Source organism: Natrix helvetica, assembly GCF_964273705.1.
Source record: "Natrix helvetica genome assembly, chromosome: 2".
Classification (NCBI taxonomy): domain Eukaryota; kingdom Metazoa; phylum Chordata; class Lepidosauria; order Squamata; family Natricidae; genus Natrix; species Natrix helvetica.
Window position 1 is genome coordinate 133,373,736 of NC_138552.1, and position 10,818 is coordinate 133,384,553.

The following is a 10,818-nucleotide window of genomic DNA, read 5'->3' on the forward strand; positions in this document are numbered from 1 at the left end:
ATCAGCACAAATATAACATATATATATATGTGTGTGTGTGTGTGTGTGTGTGTGTTGTATTTGTGCTGATAAATAAATAAAGGGAGACTAGTATGGATCCATTTCAAGCTATTTAGCTCTCATCAGCTAGCCATACCCTTACTGGGATTTGAACCTGGGATGTGTTACATATTAGGCAGACTTGCTAGCCACTACACCACCGGTTCTCCTCCTTTATCAGCTAAGCCAGGGAAATAGGTATGTATTTGAAGCTGGTGTCCTCGGCTTCGTGCCTGTGTGAGCAAGGTGTGGTCGGAGCTGTTGTCTCTCTACAAACTTGGTGTGTTTGTGTGTGTGGAGTGCTGGCTTCATTGCTGTAAGTGGTTTGATTGGTTGTGTAGTTGACATGAAATTGATTTTGAAGGAACCAAATTAATCTCCAAAACAGAACACTTCAACAAGAGAATAATTATGGAAGCCACCGAAATAGAGAAACACCCCCACAACATGAATAAACGTGACAATACTTCCCGCCTACCAGACATCTGGAATCCAGCCCTAGTCAACAAATGAATCCCACCCACCACCCAGGTCATTACAACATGGAAGAACAGCGGACACACAGCCAGCACCTCAGCCACACAGGATAATACAAATCAGCCCACCAATCTGTAAACATCAACTCCATCTACCAATTGGGATGCAACTACACAGCCGATTTGTAAAGAGATGACAGCTCCGACCACACCTTGCTCACACAGGCACGAAGCCGAGGATACTAACCTGAGGATGGCAAGTGGGACCTCACTGAAACATTGCCAAGACAATCTCAATCTTACACGGGAAAAGACCCGAATACGCTGAGTGGGTTGGGGAATCCTCCCTTTTCCTCCTCTCAGCGATCTTTTGTGAAGGGAAACAGCTCTGAGAGGGGGAAAAGCCTCCCATCGAAAACAGCGCTGAGTGGGGTGGGGAAGCCTCCCTTTCCTTCTCTCAGCGATCTTTTGCGAAGGGAAACAACTCTGAGAGGGGGAAAAGCCTCCCATCGAAAACAGAGCTGAGTGGGATGGGGAATCCTCCCTTTCCTCCTCTCAATGATCTTTTGCGAATGGGAAACAGCTCTGAGAGGGGGAAAAGCCTCCCATCGAAAAAAGCGATCCTCCTCTCAGCGATCTTTTGCGAAGGGAGGCTTAAGTTTGAATTTTAATAATAAGTTTTCTCAAAATGGGACACCCCCATCTCTTTGCACCCCTCAATCTGTCTCTCTCTCTCCCTCTGCCCTCCCCCCAATGGCTCAGCGTGAAAAACTGGGGGGAACCGTGCAGAGGAAAAGGAGGAGGAAGGAAAGGGGGGAGAGAAACGGGGGGAGGAAGAGAGAGAGAGAGAAAGAGTGACACACAAAGGGGGGAAGTTGGGAGATGCTCCCTCTAAATACTGATGCCCTCTGTTTTTTGGGGGAAAGGCAGCGATCTCAGGAGGGGAAAGGAGAGGAGGGTCCTTGGTGAAGCTCTACCCCCTATTCCCCCTATCCCAGTTAAACCAGCTCGGTTTGGGACCCAACCTTTCTAACTTCATTTGGGATCTTCTAACATCCCACTCCCACTTGGTCACATGGCCAGCAAGCCATTCCCACCCAGTCACATGGCTGGCAAGCCACTCCTACCCGATCACATGGCCTTCAAGCCACTCCCACAAAGCAGGCCACACCCACAGAGTAGGTTCCAAATTTTTTTGAAACCCACCACTGGTGTGTGTATGTATGTATGTATGTATGTATGTATGTATGTATGTATGTATGTATGTATGTATGAAACTACGTTTGGTCTGGACATTTGCCCCCTATAAATAAATACCCGGGCAATGCCTGGTTATCAGCTAGTACGCAATAAAATAGGACATCAGGTTGTAGCTTTTTATCCTAGCTTCACTAAAACACACCCACACCCACACGTGTTTGTGTGTGTGTGTAACCTAACACACACATATTTGTGTGTAACCTAATCTTTTAATTCCTAAGAATAAGATCTGGTCAAAGAAATGTTCTAGCAGCTGTAAAAGGAAGAAACTGAAGAAAATAAAAAACTAAAGCTGTCATTTTATACATAAATATTTGGGAATGAACCTCATGGAATATACTGGAGCAGCTGATTAAGCATGCATAAGATTATGCTGCAGATTACTTGACTATTAGACATATTTCAGTCTTTTTATGTACATGTGTTTCACATAGCTTTAAATTATAGATGTCAGGCAGTAGTAATAAGGGATTTAAGAATTGGTATTTGGCTGAGGGGGGGGGCTGTCATTCAAATCCATGGAGCTTATTTCTGAGTTGATACTTAGAGGTCTCCACTTTAAACCAGATTTTCTGATGTCTTTGGACCACAAATCCTGTCACTTCAAGAAGGATTGGCATGGTTTGAGGTGGGGTGGGGAGGGTATTGAGAAATGAAGTCTGCTTCTTGGATGATGTCCAGTTTGTATAAACGTTTCCATAATAACTTACTTTCCATCCCATCAATCATTTTAACAATAATAGTTCTGCTTAAATATTCTTTTGTGAGTTGGTGTTTCATCTTAAATTCTAGGCAGTTGGAGGAGACACAGCTGCAGCAAAATGCTCTCTTCGGGAAATTATTTCCAGCTCCTTGGTAGCAGCCACAGCGAGATGTCCCCCCTCTCTGATTTTGTCAATAACTCAAGGACCTTCAGAGCCAATCAAAAAGTATTGCCTCATATTATTTCCCCAACCATTTTTTTTTACTCTGACTTTGTTCCTCTGTGATCTGGAGGTTAAAACTGATTTTTAGCTGTAACAAAGAAATGGGCCATTTCAAGTCTTTCAGTAAAGTCTGAAAAGTTAATATCACCAGAACACCGCAATGGACTACACAATGTAAGATCCAGAATCAGTTTGAAAACTGAAATGTCTGCCTAAATGGTGGTCCAACAGAAATTATTGCTTCCAAAGGCAAATGTCTATACCTAGGTCATTTTTCCTAATATAGAATTTTGCCTTAATCCCCTAATCCCATTCTTAATTATCACAATGGTTGAATAGGGTACAGTATATACCTTATTTTTCAGAGTATAAGATGCACCAGAGTATAAGACGCACCAAGATTGTGAAGAAGTAAATTTTAAAAAAAAGTTTTTGCCCTCCCCAGCTCCCAGGAGCATTCTGCAGGCATCCTAAACCATCAGGACGCTCCGTTTTTTGTGAAAAATGGGGCATGCAGAGAATTTGGGAGGCATGCAAAGTGCTCCTGGGGAGGGCAAAAATGTGATGCGTGGGGCTTGATCTTCTTAAAGAGTAAGGCTTTTATCTATCTCAAATCCACTTTTCTCTACCCCTCCCACGGCAGGACAGGACTAAACAGCTGTTAGGGTTCTAAATACCATGCAGAAATAAATCATTGTCCAAGGCAAAACATCCTTAATGGTGCAATTTATTCCACAGGCATGTTAGTACAGCTATGGAAATTTCAACTCTGGAAGTACATTCTCTAAGTTCACCCAGTTAAAGTTCATGATCTCTCCCCACACCCACAAATCCATCACATGTTCCAATCATCATCTTCCACGCTGGCATGTACACCCATCTTCTTCCGGCCAGGTGTCGATGTGCGGAGACAAAAGATGACCTTGGCTTCTACAAAAGAATGTCAACAATCCATTCTACAATCCTAGTCCTTTCTATTCCCCCCTCCCAACTACTACACTAATGAAACAGCATAGAAAATTATAAGAAAGTGTGGCAGGCCAAAGATCCTAAAAAGAATATAATTACAGGCCTGACAGGCGGCCTCTCCTCAAAAGAAAAACGTTTCCTGCAAAGAGAATAACATAAAAGTTAACATAACAAAATTAACCACCTCTTCTCGACCCAGGGGAACCCCTTGACTTCTCGGGAAACTTCCCATTGAATTGCTTTACTAACTTCTCCACTTTCAGGTTCCCACTGTTCACCCAATTAGCTTCAGACCAAGGGTAACCCTTCCAATGCACTAAGTACTGTAAGCAACCCCTATTCAGCCTGAAATCTACAATTTTTTCCACCTCAGATTGTGTTTCCCCTTCCATCACTAAAGGAGGAGATTGAGCTTGGGTGGATGCTCTTCTGTTAGACCCAATTACTGGTTTCAACAAGCTACAATGAAATTCTGGGTCAATTTCCCCTAGACTTCTGGGTAGACTGAGTTGAACTGTAACTGAGTTAACTATCTTCACTATTGGGAATGGACCTAGAAATTTTGGACCCAATTCCTTGCTAAGCATTTCTAATCTTATGTATTTGGTAGATACAAAAACATTGTCCCCCACACGGTAGGGGTTTAGGAATGAGCGACGTTGATCATCTTGCTTCTGGTAGGCTTCTGCCGCAACTGCTAGAGCCTTCTTCGTATTCTCCCATCCTTTCTTTAGCATGTCCATCCATTCACTCAAAGACATGAAAGAAGGAGGTTCTCTAGGCAACTCAGGCATGGCAACAACTTCCATGCCACTGGTAATCTGGAAACCCGCTAATCCTCTGCTGCTGTGGACTGCATCGTTGTACGCCACTTCGGCGAAGGGTAGCAAGTCCGACCAGTTGTCGTGCTGATAGTCCACAAAACACCTGATGTATTGTTCCACCACCGCATTGGCTCCCTCTGCTGCGCCGTTCATGCTGGGATGAACCTCTGAGCTCAGTTCTTGTGTGGACCCAATAGATCTCAGGACCTCTCTCCAGAACTTGGCTGTGAACTGGACTCCGCGGTCTGAAATGATCCTCTTGGGTACTCCATGCAGGCGATAAATGTGTTTCACAACCATTTTCGCTAATTCGTTTGAGGATGGCAATCCTGAGCAAGCAATGAAGTGTGCCTGCTTAGAAAACAAATCAATAACAGTCCAAATTACTTTATGCCCACTGCTGTCTGGGAGTTCCATGATGAAGTCCATTGCGACCTCTTCCCATGGCCGTTTCGGGCTCTCTGCTGCAGGTGCTGTAGGTTCTGGGCTCTTGGATTCAATCATCCACGGCTGGCCTTGTTCCTCCTCCGAGGCCTCCCCCTTGGTATGACTCTTCGTCACCTGAAGTTTGGGGTCCTCTTCCAGAGGTCGGTTGGGCATTTCCCCCTCCGAGGCCTCCCCCTTAGCTGGACTCTTTGTCACCTTCAGTTGGGGATCCTCCTCTGGAGATTGTTTGCCCGTTTCCTCCTCCGAGGCCTCCCCCTTGGTAGGACACTTTGTCACTTTAAGTTGGGGATCCTCTTCCAGAGGCTGTTGGCCCAGATGACTTTGCTGTGCATCCATCTGGGGCCCTCTCTTAACCACCGTGGCAATTGGTACACACTTTTGTTCTTCGGCAATTCCCTCCTCCGAGGCCTCCCCCTTGGTAGGACTCTTCGCCACCTGAAGTTGGGGATCCTCTTCCAGAGGTCGTTTAGGCTTTTCCCCCTCTGAGGCCTCCCCCTTAGTTGGACTCTTTGTCACCTTAAGTTGGGGATCCTCCTCCGGAGATTGTCTGCCCTTTTCCTCTTCCGAGGCCTCCCCCTTGGTAGGACACTTCCTCACCTTAAGTTGGGGATCCTCTTCCAGAGGTTGTTGGCCCAGATGACTCTTCTGTGGTGGCATCTGGGACCCTCTCTTTACCGCCGTGGTGGTTGGTGCGCACGTTTGTGGCATTGGGGCTGGAGCCAAGCACTCTGACGCTCTGTGGCCAAGTTGACAACAATGGTGGCATTTAATTGGGCCCCACGAGGAATGGAACCTAGTTACATCTCTAAACTCAGGAACCGTTTCATCACACTGCCTTGCTCTCCAACTTGCAGCTGCCCCCTTGGTAAACCCTTCTTCCATGGTGGAGATTGCTTCTCTGTAGGAAGGTGGAGTAAGAACCTTGTGGGGCATTGCAGATGCACCTTGTCCCGCTTCCCATCTTGCAGGCCTGGCTTTGGTAATCCCTTCTTCCATGGAGATTTCTTCTCTGTAGGAAGGTCTGGTAAGAACCCTTTTTGGCCTTGCAGGGGAGACTGGAACTGGTGGGGAGGTCAATCCCTCGGTTGGCCACTGCCCAGCTTTCTGCCATGGTGCCATCTGCTGAGGGAGGGCAGGTGCCCGCTGGCATCCCTCCCATCCATGACCTGGGGTTAAGACCCATCCCGGGGTTGCCTGCTTCACAGGTTGCAGCTCAACCAATGATGGCTGGCTAGGGGGTTTTACGTGCCAAGGACCCTCCTGCTGGCTTGGAGGAGTTATGGGCCAAGTAGGTGCCCTTTGCTGGTTTGGATGAGTTATGGGCCAAGTAGGTGCCCTCTGCTGGCTTGGAGCATTTCCCCATGCTGATGGCAAAGGAGTTTGTAAGTAGCATCTTTTCCATCCAAGTCCTGGGAGGAAAGCCCAATTTACTGCCCAATTTGCTTCATTTACTGGTTGCAGCCCCATTTGTGGTGGCTTGCAAGTGACAGATGCTGGAAAAATTCCTTCTTCCTGCCTCCTTTGAAATTCCCATTTTGAAAGGGAATCTCTCTCCCATCTAGTTGCAGGGTGATATGCCATTTCATTTATTGCCGTCTGGAAGGAGCCCAAACCTCCGTTCTAAGGGTGTTTTTTTTTCCAATCTTGCTTCTAAGCTGGGGGGGAAGGAGGGGGAGCATGCACTCACAATTTTGCTGAAGAAGTCCGTCTGAGATTTCCTTCGTCTTGTCGCGTCTCCTCCTGCATTCCTCCAGATGCAATTAAACTGGAAACAGCATTCCATTGCCTTTGAAGTTCCGTACTCCTCTTCTTATCACCAAAAGCTTCTCATTAATTCTTCGCTGATATTTACGCTGTCCCGGTCAGCATTGGGAATGCCGAGACCCACATCACCAGATCTTCCATCACCAGCCCTTCCCCCTTGATAGGGGGAGGGAGCTAGTGAAATATTTTTAAAGTAGAGAGTTGAAATAATGTTAGGGTTCTAAATACCATGCAGAAATAAATCATTGTCCAAGGCAAAACATCCTTAATGGTGCAATTTATTCCACAGGCATGTTAGTACAGCTATGGAAATTTCAACTCTGGAAGTACATTCTCTAAGTTCACCCAGTTAAAGTTCATGATCTCTCCCCACACCCACAAATCCATCACATGTTCCAATCATCATCTTCCACGCTGGCATGTACACCCATCTTCTTCCGGCCAGGTGTCGATGTGCGGAGACAAAAGATGACCTTGGCTTCTACAAAAGAATGTCAACAATCCATTCTACAATCCTACTCCTTTCTATTCCCCCCTCCCAACTACTACACTAATGAAACAGCATAGAAAATTATAAGAAAGTGTGGCAGGCCAAAGATCCTAAAAAGAATATAATTACAGGCCTGACAACAGCTCTCTCTGTGCTTTATTGTTTTTCCCCTTCCCTCGGATTGGCATAAAGGAAACAAGGCTGCCTCGTCACACACACACACACACACACACATCAAATCCGCCCGGATCTGTCAGCAAAGAGATACAGTAGCTGGGCTCAATACCAGCAGTAGCAATAAGCACTGCATGACAGATCCGGAGAGATTGGGGTGGGGTGGTGGTGGAGCAAGGGAAGAGAATCAATCTCCTCTGCACAAAGACTTTTCTCAGAACCCCCAGTCTCCACTTCCTCTCCGGAAAAAGCTATTGGCATCGTTGGGATTTTGACTAGTGAAAGAAGTGTGGGATGGAAAGGAAACTTCGGAATGCGGCAGCTGCCAGGCTCCAAAAATACGTTGCTGCTGGTCTGGTAGTATGCACCCAGGTCAGGCGGCGGGCTGCTGGATAATCTGTGGATTGGCTGGGCTTGGCCCAACTCCAGAGGGCCACCGCAGGGGGTGTGGAGACCGCCATAGCCTTCCCCAGGCAAGATCAAATTTATGGCCAGCAGGGTTGTTTTAGTAGGTTTTTTTGGAGGGGGACTTATTTTTTGGGGGGGCATTTTAGCCCATGACTTGAAAAGCCGATTGGGCTTAGTATCAGGACATGTCCTATTTTCAGGGAAACATGGTATAAGCCTATAAAAAGCCTGTGATGGATATTGTATAGTAAAAGTGGATCCCCTATAAGAAATCCAGGATTTCCTTTCCTTTCATGAAGCCTTAAAAATTGCTAAATATTTAACGTGAGAACTGATTAATTTATGGGTCTGTATACTACTTACTCCAAAAATTCAAGGTGGTTTATAGTTCAAAGCAATAAAATTTGAATGAAACAATTCAGCATAAAAATACAAATTTCCTGAAACCAGATCCTTACCCTCCTGCCTCAAATTGTCTATATGTGTGTGTGTGTGTGTGTGTGTGTGTGTGTGTGTGTGGTGCATCCAGAAAGTATTCAGACACCATTCCCTTTTGTCAATTTTGTTATGCTGCAGCCTGATTCTACAGTTGTTGAAATTCATTTTTCTCTCTCATTAATCTACATTCAATACCTCATAATGACAAAGTAAAAGCAGAATTTTAGAAATGTCTGTAAATTTATTAAAGAGAAAAAACCTGAAACATCACATTGACATAAGCATTCAAACCCTTTGCAACAACATGTGAAATTTAGCTCTGGTGCCTCCCATTTCTCTTGATTGTTGCTGACAAGTTTCTACACCTTGAATGGACTCGGCCTGTGGTAAATTAAATTGTACATGATTTGGAAAGGCACAGGCTTCTCTATACAAGGCGTCACAGCTGACAATGCATACTATAGCAGAGCAAATGCCATGAGGTCAAAGAAACTGCCTGCGGAGCTGAGAGACAGGATTATTGCAAAGCACAGTACCTGGGGAAAGCTACAATAGCATTTCTGCTGCACTGAAGGTTCCTAAGAACACATTGGCCTCCATAATTCTCAAATGGGAGAAGCTTGGCACAACCAGGACTCTTCCAAGCGCTGGCCACCTAGTCAAACTGAGCAACTGGGGGAGAAGGGCCTTAGTAAGAGAGGTGACCAAGAACCTGATGACCACTCTGAGCTCCAGAGTTCCTGTGTGGAAATAGGACAGAATTCCAGAAGGACAACTATCACTACATCTCTCCACCAATCTGGGTTTTAGGGCAGAATGGCTAGATGGAAGCCAGTGGATTAATCCTGCTCATTACTGAAAAAAAATAATCCAAATGAATTTAAGAATATCTTTTTACTCTTGCTCTGGGTCAATGTGGTAATATGAAATTTTGAGGTGATACCTTATTTATGGAAATTTAAAGCCTGTAAAATCCAGCCATATGCAATGGAATGATTGCTGCAGCAATTTTTAAGCGTCATCTTCCCTTCTTAGATAACTTGGTTAGATTATCAATATTGGTAGGCTTGATCCTCTGCTTTAATAATTCTGATTTCCATTACAAAATTGCTAGCCAAGATAAGATCAGAGATGATATAACGTTAGAGGGATAGAGAAATTTATTTCCAGGACTGCTGAAATTACAACCCAGAAGGGATTATCGGAGTGTCAATGAACAATGTAGTAGTATCTCACAAAACACCTTCACATCTGCATAAATAGATATTTAAAAAAATAACAAGTGATGTGTTTGTGATTTAGATCCAGATCACAGCACTGAAGCGAAGTTATTAATGATGTGGCTGTGATTCTGATGAAAATCCTGTCCAGCTTGCTGTTTACCACAGGTGAGAAATTGTTATTAGTTATCAATATTAATAACTTGTCCCCAGGGACAGCTTACAGCATTGGGATAAGATAGGAAGATTGATAGCTTGGTTGCTAAGTAATTATACTCATCTTTCAAAATTCTTCCAAGAGTAAGAATGGTTGAAATATATTACTTTTCTATAAGCTCCTTGTTTCCACTTTTGACATTCTGTCTAGAATTGCACGTTATGCATAATAGTAAGTTAACCTATTTTACTCTGAATATTTCTAGCATATAGTGCTTAGCTATATTTTGCACACTGTGCTGTGGACATATATTTCTAATAGATAAGTATTTTAATTAACTAAATTCATGGGATGTACAGATGTGCCACATGGATATCAATTTAAGGCTATAAAATCTGAAGCTTAGGCTATGTAATGTATATTATTCCATATCATCTCCAATACTGAACTCATATTGTGTAACATTGCAACCCAATCTAGACTGTGTTGTTTCTCTGTGTCATATAATATATGTGGGCATATGCATAATTTTGAATTTATTTATTTATTTATTTTGTCATGTTTATGTAGTATATATTGGAGGTGGTAACCCTTTGAGAGATGTATGCAACAAAATTTCATTTTAATGTATGCCAATTAGTGTACATTCAAAGTGACAATAAAGTTATTCTAAGTCTAACCTACTATTGTATGCTACTTAATAATGAATAAACATCTGTAAAATATATCCATATAAGTGAGTATTTTCTCTCTTTCTCTTTGAGGATTCTCTTTTAGTGTGCTTCACTCAAACCTTCCTTGGATGATGTTGCCTGCAGATCAACTAGATCTCTGAAAATGCTGAAGGAATTAGAACACCTATGAAATAAATTCTGCTTCATCTTTTTTGAGGGGTGGGGAGTAGTGTCAGTTCCTCTGATCCTATAGCAGCTTGTCCTCCAGCAAGTCAGGAACAGGTTCTGTCTTCCAAAATGCGTAATTGGCTGTGATCTCTTTCATTAAAATGTTATATGGGTTGTGGCAGGGTTGGAATAATTACGTTGGGCTGTATTGCAATGGTTGGTGATCTTCACTGTCGAAAATATTAAGCCCACACAAAAACAGGATGGAGTAAAATATATAACTAGCTAGAGAATTGGATAAAATACAACAGAGAAAAATGCCAGTGGAGTTCCCTTTCACCCTTGAGGAATTCAGATATTTAAAAAGCCCATTAAACTATGCTC

General features: G+C 43.8%; 1 long non-coding RNA gene across 1 annotated transcript in view; it reads left to right on the plus strand.

The window, feature by feature from the left end:
* The window catches only part of LOC309387267, a 57,516-nt gene extending 46,944 nt beyond the window's left edge, over window positions 1-10,572 (plus strand). Inside the window, exons 2-3 of the long non-coding RNA XR_014174571.1 lie at window positions 9,518-9,603; window positions 10,357-10,572. This is a non-coding gene — a long non-coding RNA (uncharacterized lncRNA). The remainder of the gene's footprint in view (window positions 1-9,517; window positions 9,604-10,356) is intronic.
* Window positions 10,573-10,818: the final 246 nt, after the last annotated feature.